We start from the raw sequence: 21,338 nt of genomic DNA, 5'->3' as shown, positions 1-21,338 counted from the left end.
CATTTCAGTGCCAGGTTATCTGGCATGATCTCCAGTTAGAGAGGAGCAAGTCAATTCAACCTCCATTAGGGAACAGCATATTCATTCTTATATACAGCCAGCTCCAGCTCAATGGAGGAAAATCAGACAGATGAAAAGCTGAAGATGAAATCAGATTCACAAATTGCCTTTTCAGTCTCTGACTCTTCAAATGTGTTTCTGTCTTTGTTGAATAGAAGAGTCTTGATGGGTCCTGTCGGAGGACTGTGACATGGTGAGATCTTGGGTAGGTGTGCAACGTTGTAAAGTTACCTTCTGCCATGATCAGACACCATCATAGGTGTGCAGCAAAAGTATTTAAATTAAATAGATCAGAGTCTTCTGTAAAAAAGGGCCGAAGGCAGCAGCAGCAGCATCCCACCTTCACTGGAGACTGTGGATGTGTCATCAGAAATCTCACTGCTGGTGGCATCAAAGAGATGCTCAGATCTGAAAGATTCAGCAAAGGGTTTCTGAATAGGCTGGTAATGACGACGGCGTGTGATTCCCCTTTTAGACTGCCATGTTGCAATGCCTTCCCTGAGACGAGGCAGAATTTAGGCGAGGGGAAGTTTCTGTCCTGTTTTAGAAAAGTGATAAAAATAAGTCCCGAGTTAGAACTGGTGATGTTGGAGCTGCGTAACAGATGTTGGGCTAAAGGCATTTCCATCATCAGCCACCATGGAAAGGAACTCCAGGTCAGGTTGTTTCCATGATGAGACCGTTCCCTGGTACGTGGGCAGGGTGCTGATGCATTTGCAAGCTCCCTGCAGAACGTGTTTGGACTCCCATGGTGCTACAAGGAGTAGCAGAGATTACTCTTCGCTTCCATTTCAAATAAATTCTTTCTACTATAGGATCCTTCACATTTCACAGCCTGAAAAACCCTAGGAAAGAGGAGGGGAGCATTACCCTGTGCTTCTATTCCAGAATCCCTAGGAAGTTTTTGGAGAAAGGAAAAATTTTAAGCAGAATGTTCCCACATATGCAAAGGCTTCATTTGCAAGGTGATGTCCTAAGCCAAATGGAGAGGCTGCTTGCAGCACTTAGGAACAGATTTAAAGCTAATGGCATCTTAGTTACGCCTCAGGTAGCTCAGAGTCCTCAGCTGCTAACCCCAACAGAAATAAATAAGGGTAAAAATTAGAACTAGGCATGTCACACCTCCTGCAGCATGTTAAACACTGCTGTTCTCCTCTGTCAAAGATGGAGTGAGCCAGGCTTTTCCATACAACCAGGGCAAATAAGCAATTAGCAAGAGGTACAGAAATAGTGTTTAGGAAGGTATAAAGTTGCTCTGAGAGCTATTAAACACCTCTCCTTGTTTTGCTCATTGTTTAGAGTGGGAATGTTTGACACTTAACAAAAGCTGACTAATTCTTTGTTTTTTTCCTTTTAATGATTGGAATTCGGGGAGGGAGGGCTGACTGTGACAGGAGGGAGAAAGAATTGCCATCAAAATGAAGCCCTTTTTAATTAGAAAGTCCCTTGGATGATTTACTTTCTAGTGATTGGAGTGCTGGCTGGTTTGAATGTGTCAGCAGTACTGACCAGCAGGATGCAGTCCTGTCAGCACAGGTTCTGGTTTGCTCTTCAGGCATCAAGAGGTGAAGCTGCTCCAACAAGGAGAGTCTGTGATGAGGGAAATTATAACTGTAGCCAACCATGCTTGTGACTTCACCATCTGCTGTGAAGGCTTTACCCTGAATGCCAGCACTGGTGGTAGCAGGCATAATGATGATAATATTTTCCATTTCTTTTGTACCCCCTGTCCAAAGGTCTCTGACTGTGCCAGAGATAATACTAATTAAGACTCACAGCACCCATGGGAGGTGGGCAGGAGTCTGCACATGAGATTTTTTTGCTTGCAGAGTCTAAAGAGATTGTGGCACTAATCTTTGGGATCAATTCCTTCCATCAGGCAGCTCTGTAAGAACTGAAAACCTTTCATACTGTTGTTAGTTTGAATCAGAGCTGTATTAGGAAGGCAGTTTGACTCACATTAACCTGCTGGACTAAGCTTTGTGCTCCTCAGTGGTCTTGCTGGGGGAGCAGCAGAAGCTGGGTCTGCTGCAGCTGTTTCAGAGTTTCTCACAGTGTAAGTCTTGGAGTAGATCTTACAACTTGAGTCCAGTCTTTAATATGTAGCCTTCTGAGGAAAACTGGATGCTTAAGATGAGATGGAAATGGTCAGTGCAGTGCTCTACATGTAAAAAATCATAGAATCATATTATAGTTTGGGTGGGAAGAGACCCTTGAAGGTCATCTTCTGTAATGAGTTGGGGCATCTTCATCTAGGTCAGGTTGCTCAGAGCCCCATCCAGCCTGACCTTGAACACTTCCAGGAATGGATCGTCCACCACCTCTTTGGGCAACCTCTGCCAGTGTTTCACCATCCTCATTGTAAAAATCTTCTTCCTTATATCTGGTCTAAATCAACCCCCTCTTAGTGCCTGTGTACAGCATTCCATAGTGAGCCTCATGCCAGTGATGTTGGAGAGAGTGCTGAAAATTACTACAAATAACACAGATTTCCCCCACCTGGATCTATGTTCTGTAGTGATGACTAGAACTCTGGATACTTTTTTTCTATCCAAAGGTTTTTTTTTGTTTTATATACAGCTTTATTTTAGATAACTTAGTCTTCCTTTTTCATAGTCTGCATTTTCACAGACTGTGGGAAATGGATGAATTGCACTGTATGGTCCATCAGGAAGAAGTAAGTAATCAAAAAGGGAAAAATTTGACTACAGATCCTTAATGCATGATGCCAACACTCATGCTCCTGGATTTAAAAGTATGTTCCCATGAAGATCCATTTAACATGCTCTTCAGTTGGGTAGAGCTGTGACAATGGAGCTTTTCCTTACCCTGAGTGCAAGGTGTAAAATAAAAGCTCCTAATTAAGATCAAATATACACCTACTATCACTATCTCTGTGAGGAAAAATACTGTTGTCAAGTATCCATTTTATGGTGTGTAAATGTATTTGAGGCTATTAAAAACAGTTATCCTCAGAGATTTATATGTAACAGGTTAAAACAGGGAAGGGTGGGGGAACAAACCCTTGCTGTGTTTAATTAATGCTGGGTGCTGCATGCACTTTTCTCCATTATTTACTTAATCTTAAATGCCAGATGCTAAAGGGCACCAGCATCAATTAACTGCTTAATTAGACTTGCAAAGAAATCATGTAATTTAGTTATAGGCAAATAAAAAAAAAAAAAAAGAATAAACTGCACAGAACAGAAGCTCAGGGCTCTCTTTGCAATCATTTTTAAAGCTCCCTGCATACACTGTTTGCTTTCATCGCTCGCTGGAAACCCTTTGGAGCACTCTCGGTGCCACTCCCCCCGTAGGGATCCGAGCGTCTGGATGCGGCATCACTTGTTCATTCTGAGTGGATTTAGCCACAGCTTGCTCTGTTGCTTTGCAAACTCTTTGAATAGAGGTTTGGATGGGATGCCCTTTGTTGAGGACTTGTGCTGTGCCTCGCCCTGATCCAGACGAGAACCTGGCTTTCCCCTTTCCGTGTTCTGCGTCCCCTCTGGTGCTTGCTCTGAGTGCCCAGTCAGGTGAAGACCACGTGCTGATCCCTGTTCATTCTAGGAAGACCTGTGGTGAACACATTTTTGTGTTTTGCAGTGTGTTTTAGTATTTTAGCGTGCAGCTAACAAAGCACCCTAGCTTTTAGAAAAAAAAAAGCCCTGCTTCCCTCGCTACAAAATAATAGGAAGCCAGATACTTTTATTCCATTAGTTCCCACTCTTATGAATAAGGGTGTTCACAGGAGTGGAGTGCATTTCATTTCATCAGCTCTGTCTGAGTCTTTATGTTGCAAACTGCCATAACAGAGTAATAATCAATGGGTTTGACTATAGACGAAGTTTTCCTTCTGTGCAGGTGCTGATGCCTCTGACTCTGGTATCACTATTCTCACTTCACTACCAGCAACACTGTCATTTCAGTGCTTCTGCAGCATCCCCTGTTTCACAACTTTTGTTTCTTTCTTGCTGCCTTGATGTTGGAAGCTGCTGATGTATTTTTTCTCAAATGTCCTGAAACCTTTCCAAAAACAAGATGGTGTTCAGTTTCTGAGGGCTTTGCTCTCCCTCTGTGCCTGTGCTGTCTCAACACTGCTCTTTTCCTTTCTGAAAATACGACCTAGCCCTTACAGAGTTCCTTATTTCTTCAAAGCACTGTATAAACATTATCTAATTAAGTATATATAACATGCCCTAAAGTATGTTAAGGGAAAACTGCAGCACAGCATTGAAGTTTCCAGTCACTTGATCCAGTGTAAAATCTGATTGAATCACTAATTATTTTTCAAAATGCTGTGCCTAATGACATGTATCAGGACAGGAAGATCAGAGCTGCAGCCAGAAGCACTGGGAGCCAAGGAGAGAGGGGCTGTCAGGTAAGTTCTGTGTTAGTTCTGGAGTCGGTTTGGATATGCACACTGAGGTAATAAACAAAACAACAACAAAAAAAAGAGTTGCTGCAGCATTTGGATCTTTCCTGTTTTGATATATATATAATCAGCTCTACATTTCCTGTTGAAATGTTCATTAAAATTGCAGCCCCTGTGATTATGCAGCTGCCTAATTCAAATCAATGGGGCTCCTGAAACAATTTTGGATATTTTTAAATACTGCTGTAGAACTTCCTTGTTTACAATGTTATGATTAAGTGACTTTTTTTCTAAGTCATCTAAAGCATTAATAAAAATCTCTTTAGGTTTTCTCTTTTTTTTTTTAATTTTTTTTTTTACTCTGAGCAGCTGCAAATAATGCAAACCTTGCTTTATCTTTCACTTCTTAGCGCAGCAGAATGTCTTTTTGTATTGATAACTAAATCAGAATCCCAATTACACAGGTTCTCTATAATTCCTAGTGAGCCATAATTGACTTTTTTTGTGTTGGAATCCCAATACAAATGAATAAAATTAATGGAGCAGCAGAATAAACAGCACTGAGAGTCCTATGGATGGTGAATGGAAGTGAAGGAGCAGCTGCATGGTACTTTGTTGCTGGCTGGGATTAAACCATGACAAACAGCCATGCCGGGCTTCCAACTCACCAGCTCTTGAAGCAACTGTTGATAATGTCTATCAGCTAAAATACTTTGGTGTTATAACTCACACGTGGCTGCCCAGAAGATTATAATGTCCAAAGGGTCAAGATACTTCAATAGATCTCATGCTGAAAGGGAGGTCATTTCAGTTTTACTGGAAAGATGCATTCAAGGTAATTTCAGCTCTAGAAATTCTGCTTCGGAATGCTTCAGAGTGATGCCAGAGCTCTTGTCAGTTTGTTTAAATGACTTTAGGTTTATTGGTTTTCCCCTTTTCTAATACCTTCAATCCCTTTTACTGTTTATTACTGGAGCCTTGGCACAATTCTGATGTGTTTAAGTTGTAAACATTACAGGAAAATACCTAAATCAAAACATTGTGGGAGAGAAACTGCATGAACGAGCAGATGTTTACAGTCTCTGACTTCTGTGGTTGAGGAAAAGCAAACACTTTTCTATAAAAACTCAGTGTGGTAAAAGCATTTTCGTTGCCTGTAGTTACGTGCTTCTCCTGCCTGTGAAGGTATTTCTCCAGTCATCTTTTGCTTTTATTGCCTCTTCCCAGCTGTACTTATTAACTCCTTTGTTTAACTCCACTTGGTTATGGTCCCACCGGGGCTCCCGGAGCAGGGGAAAGGGCAGAGCTTGCACAGCTCAGAGCTGGATCTCCTGGTTGGTTCATCCCTCACTGAACACATCTGCTCGAGCTGGTGCTGCCGGGTCACGTTTTGGGGTGGCCAGATGTGAACCACTGCAGATGTTTTAGTTTTGGAGTGTGGATAGCCCAGATGCTCTGCTATAAACCTGCCAGTGCTGCTGTCACCATTATCCATGTTCACAAGACAGGGGATGAAATTGTGGAAACTCTGTAGGTCAAAACTGGTCAGTGCTGACTGACAGTTGCTAACTGTATCATTCCTGGGTTGAGAAGTAGATGGAGATTTTAAATGAACCCTTGTTCTGTGGTGCTGAAGAAGTAGGTTGCGGCCTGTAGGATGGAGAAGTGAGTATTGTTATTTAGTATCATCCTGTGTGTCCTCCTGGTATTCAGAACCTATTCACCTATTGAAAGTTGGATGTGGACATGGGAAGGAAATGAGATGTAAGAGGACAGGAAAGAATAAAGCTTTTTCTTCTTTTAACAGAGAATAGATTGAATGTGATTTGGCCACTGTACCTTAATGGGTAATCCCCACTCTGAGCCTCAGATGAAAAGAAAAAAATCTATAAGGCTAGGGATAATGCAGGAGGATTTTTGCAGACTTTTTGTCAAATGTAAAGTGAGCTACTGAATAGCAGAGCCTTTAAGGATAACTTTTTCTTCGAGCACAGAGCTAATTCACTGATTTAGCCAAGTTGGGTAAATCTGTTTCTCGTTGCTTGCACATCCCACGCTCACAGACCTTTTGTGTGTACCATTTTTCGTTTCCTCACTTGTTCCTCAGTGTATACTTTTCCTAAGCTGCTCTGACCTGTTTTGGCAGTGCTGTTCATGCCAGCAGCATGTTCTCTGTGGCACTTGGTGTCATTGGCCTCAGTGGGAAGAGTCCATATCAGCAGTGAGTAAAATCTCTAAACCTAAAACTGAAGTGAATCCCTCTTCTGGGAGGCTGCAGAGCAAGACAGCAGGACTCTCTGTGCACTTGCTCCCTGGTGTGAGATGGATCATTGGAGACCAAGAGTCAAGGTTACCTGAATGCTGTGTTCTTTTTCTATACCAAAATAATCTCTTTGGTGACTAAGCACCGGAGATCTTGGTTTCTTGACTGATCTCATTCCAAACAGGCTAATCCTGCACTAAGGCAGAGTTTGGTTCAGAGGTCTCAAAAGTCAGAGAGATGGAAGAGTTCAAGCAATGCCAAGAAGATCTTCCAAATGAATGGGACAGGAAGGAGGGATATAGAGGCTGTGTAGAGGGAATTCAGTTGGAAAAGAAGAATAGTGATATTCTGGGGTAGGCTGTTCTTTGAGCCTGCTACTGCTGTTGGTGTGATGCAATAAGCATGTCGGCCTCTCGGGATTCCCAAAGTGCTCTGTGAACTTAACAGCCATAGGAAATCTGCACAGGGATTGCTTCATCCATCTCTAAATGCATCCATGGCTAGTGTGAAGTACACTAACTGCTTAGTGCCACACAGGAACCATCCTGATGGCAGAAAGTGAGAAGTATGTTTTTAACTTGGAAGTATTGGAGGCAGAGCAGTCACCAAATGGCATCTGTAAAGACGTGAGGGCTGATACCACAGTCCCGGTTTGTGCCCTTGTCCCCAAATAAAAATGCTCTGCCAGGAAGGTACTTTGCCTCTTCTGTACCATTCCAGGTCTGAGTTTCTTATCTTCTCTGAAAAATGGTATATCCAGAGCACAGTGTGCTCCCTGCCATAACCTTTAGTTCATTACTGATTCAGGGAGTGAGTGCCAGCTATTGAATCAGAGGGCTGGGACCAAGCTAAAGGTCGGTATTGTGTCTACGGACATGAAAGCAAATGTAACCTCTTCTTCTTTCCAAAAGCACTAATCTGTGGAGATGTAAAAGTTCTTGTCTGTGAATTCTGCTGCTCTCACATCAGGGTTGTGAAGCAAACAGACAGGTAGGAAAAGAGAATTTCTCAGTTGGGGAGAATCAGATCAAGGGACTGATGGAGTTTAGGAGATGTGGGCACAGACATACAGCCATTGTTATTCTCCAGGGTGGAAAAAATTGCGTTTCTGCCAGCAAATGCAGACTGTACCTGGGAGCAATTTGAAAAGCCAGGCTAACTCCCATGGCTTGCTGGCCTCCAAGATAACACTTCTACCTGTGTCCTGTATCCCACTGCAAAGGTTTCCTGCTGCTGTTTTTTTCCAGTTCATGCTTGCTTTCCACAGTCTCTGTGCCTCCAGCAGCTTTTGAGCTAACTTTGCACTTAAAACTTTTTGCCTTTTGAGTTGTGTGATAGAGGACTGAGTGCCCTGCATCTGTAGGGAAACACAGTCTCTCCTTCAAGACATACATGGGCTTATATACCTCTGCTGCATGTTAAATTGGAGGATTTTGCCTCTGTTATTTGGGATTTCTCAGTTGTTAAAACATTTCAGTGCCTGTCATTAGCAAAGGGACATTAGGCTGACAGGACCAGTTTCTCAATTTCCATATTTACTCACCTGCATCAGTTCTGCTGAGCTTAATTTTCATTATAATCCACTGGGTCACCTGTGCTCCATCAGACTGTTCTCTCTAAGGTTTTGTTTCATTAGAACTTTATTATAGAGCTAATTTTATTTTTAAAAGCCATCAAATTGAAGGCTGAGCTATGAATTTTCCTGTTAAACAGGAAGATATCCCAGGTCTGTGCCGTGATTCAGCAGATTCTGTGTTCTCAGCCCGGGCTGTCACCAGATCAGTGCTGTTGAATTAAGTAGTATCCTTGACTTTCTTTTCCTTAGCTCCTCTATCTGTAAAATGGAGACAGTGCTAATCTCTCATTTGTGTAAGTCCGTGAGGTTTGTCCGGCACTTCAAAGATGCTGAAGACAATAAAACTGCCAAGCAGCCTTTCACTAACAGGATTGATGATTTACACCCAAAATGCTCATTTTTGTGCTAAAACAAGATCACCTGAAAGATACTGCGGTTGGAACCAACCCAGGGAAGGGGGGTGGAGGAAACCATCTGTTACACAACAGCAAAAAATGTTTCAGGGCATTCGCCTGGGAAGCTCTGGGTGACGAGTTTGGAATATGAAGGCTTATTTATATGGATGGAGCTAATTTTCTCTAAGTTATTCATTTTTCACTTAGGGAATTACCTAATCTTACAAGAGACTCTAGGAGGAAAGATTCATTTATTCTTTGTCTCATTCAGCCCCAGGCAAGCCTGAAGATGCTCTGCCTCATCCAGTTCTGCTTTTTTAACTGATTCTGTTAATGGAGCTTAAAGATTTTCTTCTTCTGGATAAAAAGGGTTAATCTTTCTCGTTCCCACTCACCCTTCTCCTCCTCTTTTTCTGGAGAGTTCTTTTTTTGGCCGGCTCTGGCTGTTTCTATCATCTTCCCCCCCTAATCTGCCACTATCTGAAGAATTCATTACATTTCAAATCAGAGGCCTTGCTGCATACATTAGCAGGTTTTAATAGACTTGCCACGACTCAAAAAGGAGGAAAAAAAGAGAGAAGATTTAAAACTCTTGTCTTGCCGAAAGCAGACAGATTGACTCAAAAATGACTCAGTCAATAAAAGATGAGTTTTGAAAAGGCTTCCCTCCGCTCAAAGGGAGCTCGTATTCCAGCGAATTAGGTTTTTCTAAGCCCACTGTCAGAAATTAATAATACATACGGCATGTAAAATGGATTTAGCCCTCTACAGCCTTATACAAACATATCTTTGACTTGCTAAATGTGACATGACTACCAGGATTTTCCAGCCTTTATCCCAGGAGTTTGTCATCTCTCCAGAATGGTGACCTCAGTGGAATTTTTAAGCACATAAAAAAAAATAAATTGCTAAATGAGATTTTAATTAAGAATGTGTTTCTACTTCCCTCACCCTTTTTCTCCACCCAAACTCCATCAGAGCATTTTATTATTATTTGCAGTCAAAATTATGCCGAAAGCTCTAGTTTAAACTCTCAAGCTATTGAGTCCCTTTGCTTGACTCTTTCAGTGGCTTTCCTTTGAAGAAAGATGCTGAGCCTTCTGCAGAATCTTTCCTTTGGGTATGGTTTTTTTTATAGGCCAGTAAAATATCTTTGTTAGAAAAAAGAAAGGCTTCTTTTGTGATTTGAGGTCTTCCCAGCTGGTCCTGCTTACCTAGTTTAAGGTAATTTGAACATGCAGGTGTGAAATCAGTCACCACCCCTGTTTGTTTTCCACATCAGCTGAAAAGACTTAAAAGTAGTAGTAATTTTATCCTTGATGATTAGGCTGGATCCTTCATTCAAACTGCCCTTGTTCTGCATTTGGACAGAGCTCTAAGAATCCATGGAAGGTGTTGTCTTTAGCAGGTAGGTCCATGCAGCCTTCTGGGTGGCTGTGGGCTGATTGCATTTGTCCATCTCTGTCTTCTCATTCTTCCAAATCCCACTTTTTTTTGTTGTTTTTGTTAGATATCAGAGTGCTTGACTCCGTCTTGAAATCTTTTCTGCATCCTCTCTGAACTCTTTTTCCTTCACCTTTATTATTACTTACTATGAATTACCCTTTTAAGTTAACTTTTCTGAGTTGTTTCATGTCCTCATCTCCTCAAGGACCTATTCTGTCCTTGGTTGTATTATTCTAGATATTGGCTTTCTGTTTGTGGAATGTCCTATATGAATGTATGGCAGTAACATGCTGTCTGACTCAGGACAATATCTCCTAGATGATACAGAGAAACTTTTAAAAATGTCAGTGAAGAAAAGAACACGTTAAAGTGCTCCATTTTGGACCATTATGTGCTCTATGGATGTTTCTCAGGCTTGAAACAGGCAGAGCTCATAATTTTTTTAATATGTTTATAGGTTGTATGAAAAGGATGAGCTTAGAGTTGTTGACAGTATGCACCCAAAAAGTGCAGCAATAGTTTTTTTCTTTCCTACCATTGTAGACAGGAGACTTGCTTAGGGTTTTTTGTGCTTCTCTGGCTCTAGAGTGGAGATCTCTAATCACTGCTGTTTAGAAGAATTTCCATCGAAGTCACAAGAAGCATTTTTTCACAGAGCTGAAGGTAATGAACTGGTTCAGCACTAGCAAAATATTTCATTTGGTAAGAGATTTCTACTTTTATCTCCAAGGCCAGACTCTTGGTGTTCTCTGTTGTTGGTTTGGGCTTTTTGGTTTTTTTTTTGTTTTTTTTTTTAAATATAAATTTGTCATCCCAAGGTTATGATCCTGTTTTCTTGGGTGTGATTTCCAGTCAGCATATGGAATTAGCAGCTCCTGGCACATCGGTTTATAGGATTTAATTCTCCCAAACTCTCCTAGGCCAGGTTGGATAGGGCCCTGAGCATCCTGATCCAGTGAGTGACATCCCTGCCCATGTCAGGGGAGTTGGAACAAAGTGATTTTAAATTCCCTTTAAATTCCCTTCCAATCCAAACTATTCTATGAATCTGTGTAACTAGAAATGGCCTGAGCTCAAAGGGCAGCCAGTAGAACATCACTTTCTCCACTACTAATTTCCCCACTGAAGAAGAAATTTGTGTAACTGGTCCTTCTTGCACGGGCACAGACCCTACTTACTCATTCCTGTCCAAGAACCATGAGTAATTGCTTACTTGGAATTAGAGAGGACTTCTGCTCTTTGTCCCTCTTCACTCACGGCATTAGCCAAGCAAATGCTGCTTCCTGAGTCATATTATGAGATACAACCAGGAATTATACGACAATCCCAGGAAGAGAACACTTGTCTGTCTTGCATTTGTTTAGTCCTTGGTGTTTAAAATTCTTGGAAAAATCAAATATACAAGATCTAGAAATCAGCTGGATTTTTGCAGCTTGAAGAGATGCCTAAGTCATTCTTCCTTAGGGTCTTTCATTCATAACATACCAAGCTCCTTCCCAGGACAAGTCTCCAAAGTTAATGTCCTGTCAGCTTGACTCATAATCAGGAGCTTTTAGATCTCTTTTGAAGATGTGCTCCTAATGCTGGTATAGAGATGAACAAAACTGAAGGGAACAAGCTTGATTCGTCCTCTAGTTTTGTGTTTGTTTACAGTTTAGTTCACTTTTTAATCTGTTCCGTGTTCTCTTGACTTGAAAAAGGATTTTTCTTGGTGAATATTATGTCAGTTAAGGTTCCAGCTGCTATGCTGGGACATAACCACCCAATAATCTCCTTGGGAATAATTGCTAGTGTCTTTTCAGATAATTTTTGTGAAAGGTGACAAACTGCTCTCCACAGTGAGATGTTAATAACACAGAGATGCCCTTTGTTTGGAATCTGGTGCAGAAATTACCCCATGCAGTTGTTGGAAAGTCAGAGTTGTGATGGTTAGGAAGCGAGGAACGGATCCATTCATTTGCATATAATTCCAGGCCTCGTGTGTCATCTGTTGTGCAAACCATACAATTTCCGTCGCGGTGGGGAGCGTGCGCTCGTAATGCAGAGGGACAGGAACGTGGACTCACTCTCAGTCTGGACCAGGGTTAAAGAGATGTCATCTACTTAAAAGGAGGAAAAGGTGGTCTGCAGGAACTACGTGGAGAGAAACAGCCATGGATATTTAACGAATCCAAGTTATTAGACCAGCTCAGGGCAGACTCTGCATGCTGATGCCCCCTCTGAGTAGGCATCAGAAAAAGGGAACAATCTGTGTCCATCCAGGGGTGCATCGAGCTGAACTTTGTCTGTGTTTTCCCTGAATCACAAGTGAGACTTACTGCGCATTTTTCTTGTAGTCAGAGGCTACTCAAGTGTTCTTTTGCCAGCCAGAGACACTGCAGCTCTCTGAGGTGGACATCTTTCTCTATGACACTGAAATTAAACTCTTAAAGACTCTTTAAACTGCAGCTGCTGGCTTTCTAGCATGTTCCCAGTGTAGGTTTCTCAGCTTTTTTCATAAAAAGATGATGTTTTTTTAAAAACAAATGTCTCAGGTATCTGTATTGTCTTGTGATTTAGAGTCAGAGAGGTCCATAAATACTTGTTTTATCTTTTTTGTTCTTCCTTCTGTCTCTCTCTAGATAGCTAGAAAGTCTCTCTGAGTAGCCAGTCATTCCCAATGATGAACTTAACTAGAGCCTTAGTGCCCATCTTCCAAAATTTCTAATAAAATTGCATCAATATTTAATACCCAGTTATTAAATATTTAAAAATTTAAAACGGAACTGGCTTGGAAGTTAGCACGTGATGAATAATTCAGGATCGGGAGAGGAGACTTGGCATTTGGGCTGAGACAGATGTTACCTTTCCTATCTCCCTGCCCAGAGATGATTTTGGTGTCCTCCAGTCTTGGCACAGTTTGTGGACATTACTTGGTGACATCAAGCCTGTACCTCTTGCCCAAGAGCACCAGCACAAGGTCAAGGGAAATAACCCTCCCTATCCATAATAACTCTTCAGACTCCTGCGATGGAAATATAACCTCCAGAAGCTGGAATAATGTGATTGAAAGCCTGGTTATCCAGGAGATGGCTCTGTTTCCAAACATCTTTCATGCTCCAGGGAAAAAAGTTTGCTTGTCTTTGTGTAACATTCCAGCAGTTCTGTTGTTTGAAAGCCCCTTTCCCCCTCTTGCTGTGCTGCTGCTCCACGCCGAAACAGTGTTTTGTTCCGCTCCAGCACGATCATCTTTAAAAGATTGTTTTCATAAAGTGGACATCAGAAAATGAAGTAGAACGTGAAAAATACACCAATAAAAATAGGGCAGAACCTGCTCTCCTATGAGAGGAGGTCCAGGGCACTTGTAAGAGCACTCAGAGGAAACATCTGGTGTGATTCTTGAGCAGAGTAAGTGCCTTTGGGTCCTGCTGCAGGAGAACAAAGAGCAGGGAGAAGGATTTGGGGAAGGTTTGATTAGTTGGCACCCAGAGTGCATTCAGGCCAAGAGCAATACATTTGCAGTGCCAACACTTCAAAACATTATTAAGGGGATAAACAGGGAGGGGAAAAAAGGATTGAATAGAAGGAGCGAGTGGAGGCTTTTTAGAGCGTAATTTCCTTTGGAACAAAAGCCCTAAAACAAACTCCACAATCTTCTCCCATTAAAAACACAAACAGGGTGGCGTGCTGCAGAGCCTTGCTTTAATCTGTTGCAGTGCCATTGTGTGTCCATCCCAGCTGGCTGTGCATTTCCCTGGCCATGCCCTGCAGCCCGGCCACGTGCTGCGCACAACGACCACGGTCCATTAGCGAACAGCCGAACGGGCAGGCTGACCTTTCACAGAGCTGCCTCACCTCAGGGGCAAGGCACGGGGCTGTGTGGCCAAGAAATGAGTTCTGAAGTTGGGAATGGGATTATAATGACCGTGAAGACCAGGCAGTTCATGGGTAGAAGGGGTTTAATTCAGTGCCCGGTGTGGGCTTATGGTCCAAATTGTTGGGGAGTCTGCAGGACTTAGAGTTTGCTCTGTGCATCCCAAATCAGAGCTAAAGGGCACCTACATGATGCCCTGTCCCATCTCAGCATCTGTCTTACACCACGTAGTTATTTGATAAGTTACTTTAGAAATGGGAAGAACCTCCCTAGGTGTTTGTTAGTTCTATATTTAGATCTGTCTGCCTGCAAAGCTGCAACATCTTTGTGTCATGAGCACAGCCTTTGCAGTGCAGGGAACAGAGGGAGACAAGGCACTGTAAGTAACATAATCTTGGACGCTGTCACTGAGGCAAAACAGCATTTTAATGAGTCTCAGCATCAGAATTTGAGTATAGAAAGTTCCTGGAGTAAGAGCAGAATGGCTTTGCTCCTAGGAAGGCTTGAAATCAGCTCTTGCCAGTGGTGGAAAGCTCCTGTTCACAGCCTCGGTGAACATCATTAGCTAATAAACTGTGAAGCACTCTCTAATGCATGATTGAATATTGTCCACCCTGTGCTGTGAATGACTATAACTCCTGCAAAAAAATCTTCACTGTGAGAGGGAACAAAGAACTATTTCTGGAGCAGGTTTTCTGTGTTTGTTTTAATAGCAGATGTTGGGTGCTGTTTCAGAGGTTTAAATGGCATCTAGTGTTTTGGGGTAGTGGTAATAGTAGTGCTGTGCCAATGGAAACAAAATAATGGGCAGAGTGCAGGGGAGGTGATCAGACAGGGGATAAAATTGTCTATTAGATGCTTCTGCAGATCACCCCATGTAATTAACAATGCATATTATATATGTTAATTATATAGTTCCTAGGATTAATTCTTTCATTAGACACTTGAGTGGTTTCAAACCACTCTTTTTCTTGGAAGCAGCTTAGTGGAGAAGTGATTCTCCTTCCTCTGACAAGTGATACAAGTTATGCCCCTGTTTTTGCCAGCAGACTTCCCTGAACTACAGCCCGTGAAAAGTCCCTTTGACTTTTTTTTTAATAACTCCAAAATGGATTACCTGGAAACCAGGTAGCCTGGAAGACTTATACCTGATATTTGCTGGCTACTTCTAGAAGCAGAAGTTAAGTACTTTCCTGTAAACTGAAGTGACACAGTATATTTTTATTTTTAAGGTGAGGCTATTTTTTGCATCTGAAGTTAATGACTTGCTCCAGCTCTGGCTGACATCACTTTGTTCTGGGAAGTGCTGTTGGTCTATAAATGCCATATGGAAGGGAAATGTGGCTAGAAGACTTTAATCATTTGAGGGGTGAAGAGAGATGTCTTCCTGCTTGGGTCACAATTTATGACCAGTGTGACAACCCTAATTTGCAAACTGTTTGTGCCATATCATGCTAATTGGTGAAGTCCATCTTGGACAATAAATAGTCCTCCTGAGGTTAATTTATCCTGTGTCTGGGGTGTGTGTTGCCATCCTCACTGAGTTCTGTATTGCTTGCAAACAGGCTGTTCACATCGTTTAAGCCAGAGATTTTAGAGATACCCAAGAGTCTCTTCACACAACACTGTGCTGCCTCCACAAGTGAACATGCTGCAGGGGTGACTGAGGAGCTGGGCTGGCCTTTTGAAAGCCCACTTGTTTTTTTCTGCCTTCCCCCACTCTGAAACAGCTCTGCCAACAAGGACAGAGAAAGCTCCAAGCAGTGCCCATGCTGGGATTCCCTGAGGGAGGCTTTTCCTCAGTGGTGGTTCATCTGCCAAGGCTGAATCCTGTACATTCACCAACTTCAGATGTGCTTGTGAGTTTTGCAACCTTGTGTTGTAATCTCAGTTGTTATCAAAAGAAGCAAAGTAACACTTTACTTGATCCTAATCTGTATTTTATGTGAGTGTAGGTACTGTAAGAGACAGTTCATGCTTTTCCATAGCCTCCTCTCTCTGGTCCTCAGTGTCCTGCTGCTTTCATCTTACCCTTGTGGTGTCTTCTGCCACTTTATGCAGGTTATCTGAGGATAAAGGTTAATTATGGTCTTCTTTCCAAGAAGTGGTACCCTTGTAAAGGTACTTGGGTCGTCTGAAATGGGGCCTTCAGCCAACCATCTTCAGTGAAGAGAAGCATCTGGGAAATTGTTTTTAGTGGAGAGTTCTTGGGCAGTGCAAGAGCCGCAGCTGGTCATGGTGGTGGAAACCTTTGGTTGCACTGTGCTGCCTTTGAAAACTCTCCCCTGAGCTGCTGGAAGGGCAAGCTGGTGGCTGGAGGAGGGGGCTGGGAGGTGCACTGAACCATATGGTACATACACGGTTTAAAAATAAACCAATGTTGACTGATCAAATAAATACCACTTAGGTTTCAAATTGAACAGCCAGTGCAGTCTGTTGAATATAAAGCTGTTTTTACCTTCAAGAAAAGTTATAATTCATGGTTGTAATGTCACAAATTGCAAGTTTTGCAGAGAGCAGTGTGAGGCTGCCAGACTGTAAGGTCGAGCAGGGGTGGTGTGGGGCTGCCATGCCGGCCGGGTTGTGTGGTCCCACTCCCCCAGGGCATAAAACACGCCTATAAAATCTAGCAAAGCGAGTTTTATTTCTCAAAGGCAATGGTCATAAACTTGCCTACATCAGAAAATGCTCAGCACTTCTCCTATTAGCCTTTATTTAACACGATACAATTTATTTTTATGTTGTGCCCTTCACAGAATATCACAGAACTCTTTTCAGACACTGCTCCTCGTAAAACTGAGACTGGCAAAGAAAATTTCAGCTCGGGTTTTGAGCAGAGAAATGACTGGAAGGATCCCAGCTGCAGGGGGGGCTGTGTTAGGGTTGCAGAGAGTCAGATGGGAAGGACAGACCTGCAGTAGGATGCTGCAATTCAGTCTCAGTTTGAGGGTTAAGGTGGGGGTGATTTATGGGGGACATTGCATGGCAACAGCTGGTGTAGGTGGGGGAGAATGAGGGTAATTGTGGCCTTGCTGCTTGGAACCAAGAAAATACAGTTTCCTCTTCCCATCATGGACCTTGTGTGAAGCAGGTGGTTCTGGCATCCTTTCTGTAGGCAGGAAACAAAATCTAAGCAGTCTCTTGTTTAAATACAGCAGGGTTGGTTAAAATGCAGTATCCTCCATGGCACTATCGGGTGGCATCTGTCTTGAGTATCCTGGCAGGGTCTGCAGGGACAGGAAATCATGTGTAAATACTTTATCCTGTGTGTGTTGGAGTGAGTGACCCCTAAGCATGTCACTGAGGGAAAGTAACCTTTAATGGAGAGTTAAAAAGGACTGAAGGCTTTTCTGAGAGAGAGATGTATTAGCTGGGATCGCAACTGAATTAATGCAGCTACATGGCTTGTGGCATCTTTGAGGATGGGCAGAACAAATTTGTATTTTCCTGGAAAAGACTAGTGGTGTATTTAATTTCATGCCACTTTTAGCATGCTGAGAGCCATATTGTTTCCTCCTCTTTCCCTGGGGAAAAGGTTAAGCATGAATTTGGTTTTCTTTGGTGTAGAGACTGCTATTGTTATTGACTGACCCAGCTGAACTTGGAGCAGGAGCCAAAGCTGTGGTATTTCCAAGCAGCTGTGAACAGTTTCAGATGTAAGGAGTGTCAAAGCAATGAAATAAAAAGCAGTGACATTTTCAATATGAAATCAGAAAAGCCCAACTCATATTTTATTTATTTATCCAAAATAGTTTGAATTATTCATTTAAGTCGATATAAGTGTGAAAATACAAGGTGTTTCAAGAAGCAGCATCATTAGGGGGAAGGTAGTAATTTGGCAATATTAATTTTGTAACGGCTTAATGATTTTTTTTTTTCAGTGAGGATATTTTTTCCACATCAAACTCTTCAGGACAGGCAACTTTTTGTACATACTCTTGAGCTGAATACAAAGGAGATGGGACAGTATTTCCATGTATTTTCCCATTCTCTCTATTCTCCTCCTTAATTTTTTTTCAGGCAAAGTAAAGATCCAGTTGTTATTCCTGAGCAAGGCATGGCCTGCCAAATCTCACTTATTTTCTCAGTTCTTATTTCTTTCATTAACTTGGAGATGCTTTGGCATCCCTTCTCTGGGATGAAGGATGTTTGTGGTGTAACTTTCCCCATCCATGGCCTCTGCAACTTCTCTCACCTGTTTTGTGCAAGTGTAACAAGGTCTAAGACAGGAACTCAAATGGGTTCTCTAAATACAGAGATTCTAGTTTTCAAATGCTGTCTTTTTAAGATATCATTCAGTCTAACTCTCCAAATGTTGTGAAAGATCTGGAAGGATCAAGATGTTCAAGATTCTGTAGATGGAGATAAAATGTATGGAAACATTAATGCTGTCACCAGAACCCTGCTCTGCTAATGTACCTGACCCACCCTGAAAGGATCTCCCTGTGTTCCGTGGCCTCTATGGCTGTGCCTTAAGCACTGCTCTGAAACAGCTGAGTTGCACTCTGTGAAAATGATGACTTTTAAATCAGTTTTTCCTGACTGTGCTAGAAATTTGGCGGGAATTAGCGGTATTAGGTGAGGCTTAAGAATTAGCACCGTCACAGCTTTGGATTCAGATGCAGAGCAAACAATGAGCTGCCTCTTAGCTTAACATCTTCACTTGATGGGGGACATATTACAAAGATTAATTACTGTCCCCAGGTCAGTGCATGTGCTGCTGTGCTGCTCTCTGGGTGCAGGGAATCTGCAGTGCCAGGTCTGTACACCAGCAGATCCATGGTGCAGAGAGGCTACATAGGTACCCAGTGCCTGAAAATAGACATCCTGTGCCATTTTAGACACCCCAAAGTGTCTGAGACGTTGGCCTGGGTCTGGCTGGTATCATATGCAACCTGCAGGAAATCTCTTTCCTGCAGAAGCAGGTTGAAAAGGTCTGAAAAATACCCTAGGGTATCTCAAATGGGTTTGTTTCACCAGTGAGATCCCATCCGACATTTCTCAAGTCTCAGGTTACTTTCCTATCAAGTTACTCTTCATGGATCCTCCTCACAGTGTGTTTTCTTGGTTGTGTCAGCAGGGCTCTCAGTGGAAAGCAGGGGAGTAGTCACAGCCCTGAGTGCTGTCCTGAGTTAATCTGGGAATAGCCCTGAGCTGAATTGTTTCCTGGGGATAAGCACTGCAGGAGGTAGGCACCAGCAGTTGCTGTAGCTGAACTACTGAGGACTGCAGTTTAATTGGGCATAAAGGAAGAGTAATCTCTGTTTTACAGTCAGGGTTCATTGGACCTTTCACTGGGGGCAGCTGCAGACTCAAGCATTCCTATGGTGTCCCTGTTCCTGCTTGTTTTTTCTGCTCTGTCCCTAAGCTCAAGCAATGCTGTTGGGGAATTGCTGATGGAGCCACGGAGGGGATGACAAGGCTTTGTCCCACCCCTGGCTGGTGTTGGCACGTTTGACTGCATCTTTAGTAACAGTTCCCGAGTTCAGCACCTTGTGCCAGTGGCTGACACAAGGCTTCTCTAACAAGGAGATAAGTTTTTCATGCAGATGAATTCCTTCAGCCAGGACAGCTGATGCAGTGATACAGCAGCACTGCTGCAGGCTCTGGAAAGAGGGCCAGGAGGAATGGCAGGGAGGCAGCAAAGGGCACCCTGTAGGGAGTGAAGGCTCCCTGGTCCTTCAGTTACATTGAAAAGCTGTGGATTTATTGCATAAAAGACTGATTGTAGTCGAAGCTTTTCCTTTTTCACCCTGAGGGTAGCAGAGGGAAGCAGTTGCCATCACTTAGTTACTATTGCAGAATCAGAGAGTTGTTTAACTAGGCCACTGTTGTTGGGTGGGTGATGAGGCTGCAGCCCAACAGGTGTAAGGATGCTCCTGGTGGCCCTTGGCAGTACCAAGTCTGAGACAAAACAGTGGAAAAGGCACTAACTCTTCATGAGTAACGAAAGCTGCTCAAGGAGTTAATGAATTAGGGTGCCATCCACCTCCAAGGTTATAAAAGTTGGGAAAGGCAACCTCTGAGATGCAGTAAAAAGAGGCAGATTTACTTTTCCAAGGCTAGGCTGCATTTATTAGGAAAAAAATATCGCTGTTGGACACGGGCGATATATTAAAGGCAGTGCTGTCTCTGACAGTGACGAAATGTTATTTACCACTGCAGTGTGGTCACTGAATTTTTACTTTCATATATAGAATTTTGTCCTTAACAGTTGCATAGCTGAATGAAAACTGTGAGAATATCGAGGTTAGATCTGCCCATTAACCTCCCAATTTCAGAGGCTGATTACTTGATTAATCAAAGACCAGACCCAGCTGAGATGATGGAGAAGGAGTTGTAACAATCCAAAGAAGGGCTGAGTTAATCAAACAGTGATGAGTTGCTATGAGTGGAAAGGTGGGTGGTCAGGAAAGACAGAGCCTTTTTCAGCTCATTAGAAGGGGCTGTATGTAAGTCACAACTCTTTAGGCTTGGAAGGGTGGTTTGGATACTCTACTGACCTTACATCCCCCTGCAACTGGGCGGTTCCATCTATGGCAGTGCTTTCATGAACAAGCTGGTGATGTTCCCCACAACTGGCTTGCTCTCCTCAATAAAGCAAGATGCAGCTGGGGGGAGGCCCAGAGTAAAGGAGATAGTTTGCTTGTACATCACGTCCACAAAGCCTCTCAGGAAGGTGGAGCTGGATTAGCTGAAGGTAAGGAGCTGACCAGCATTAACTCTCCCTGTGTGGATGCTCTCACTCAGAAGTAAAGGGACATGTAGTTCTCTTTAACCATTAAAGAGTTCCTGTCCTTGCTGGGGGATTAAGCTGAATTGGATTAAGGCCAAAGTACTTCTGAGCAGGGGCATTCTCAGTGGCATTTAAGGCACTTTAACTTAGCACATTGAATTATCCTGTTGTCCCACCCAGAGCGCTGAACTAAAGCAGTTCAGGAGATTCGAGGAGATTCATGTTCTCCTGGTGTGCCTGCAGCTGCTCAGAGGTGAATCACTGGCAAGCCCATGGCCTTGCAGTTTCCATCCTACATCCTCCCTGCACTGTGCTTGGGAGACCAATGGAAACACTTTCCAGCAAACACTGAAAAAAACTTCCAGCTCACTTGGGAAACAATATTTTAGCATGGGCTGTATAAACCGCAGCCAAACACCTTCCTCATACTCCAGCAGTCACCTTGCACTGAAGTTCCTGCTATCCTGCTGCTGGACCTGAACTAGCTGAACTAAAGACATAGGGGCTACAAATGCTGCAATTATGTCTCTGGTCACAGCACAGACAAAGCCTTAAAGCTCTGAATGACAAAGAGGTATTCGAGTGAGGAAGTCTATTTGTTTCCTGTTAGAAAGAGTTGGGATTTTTTCTAACCCTG

The 21,338-nt window shown here is 42.9% G+C and overlaps 1 protein-coding gene across 4 annotated transcripts in view; it reads left to right on the top strand.

Annotated features, from left to right (window-relative positions):
- Positions 1-21,338, top strand: part of MAD1L1 (mitotic arrest deficient 1 like 1) — a 354,867-nt gene that overhangs the window by 240,334 nt on the left and 93,195 nt on the right. The gene's annotated exons all lie outside the window — the stretch shown is intronic.

The sequence above is a fragment of the Pseudopipra pipra genome, chromosome 16, assembly GCF_036250125.1.
Source record: "Pseudopipra pipra isolate bDixPip1 chromosome 16, bDixPip1.hap1, whole genome shotgun sequence".
Classification (NCBI taxonomy): domain Eukaryota; kingdom Metazoa; phylum Chordata; class Aves; order Passeriformes; family Pipridae; genus Pseudopipra; species Pseudopipra pipra.
Note: the sequence above shows the minus strand (reverse complement) of the source record. Positions and strands in the feature narration are given on the sequence as shown.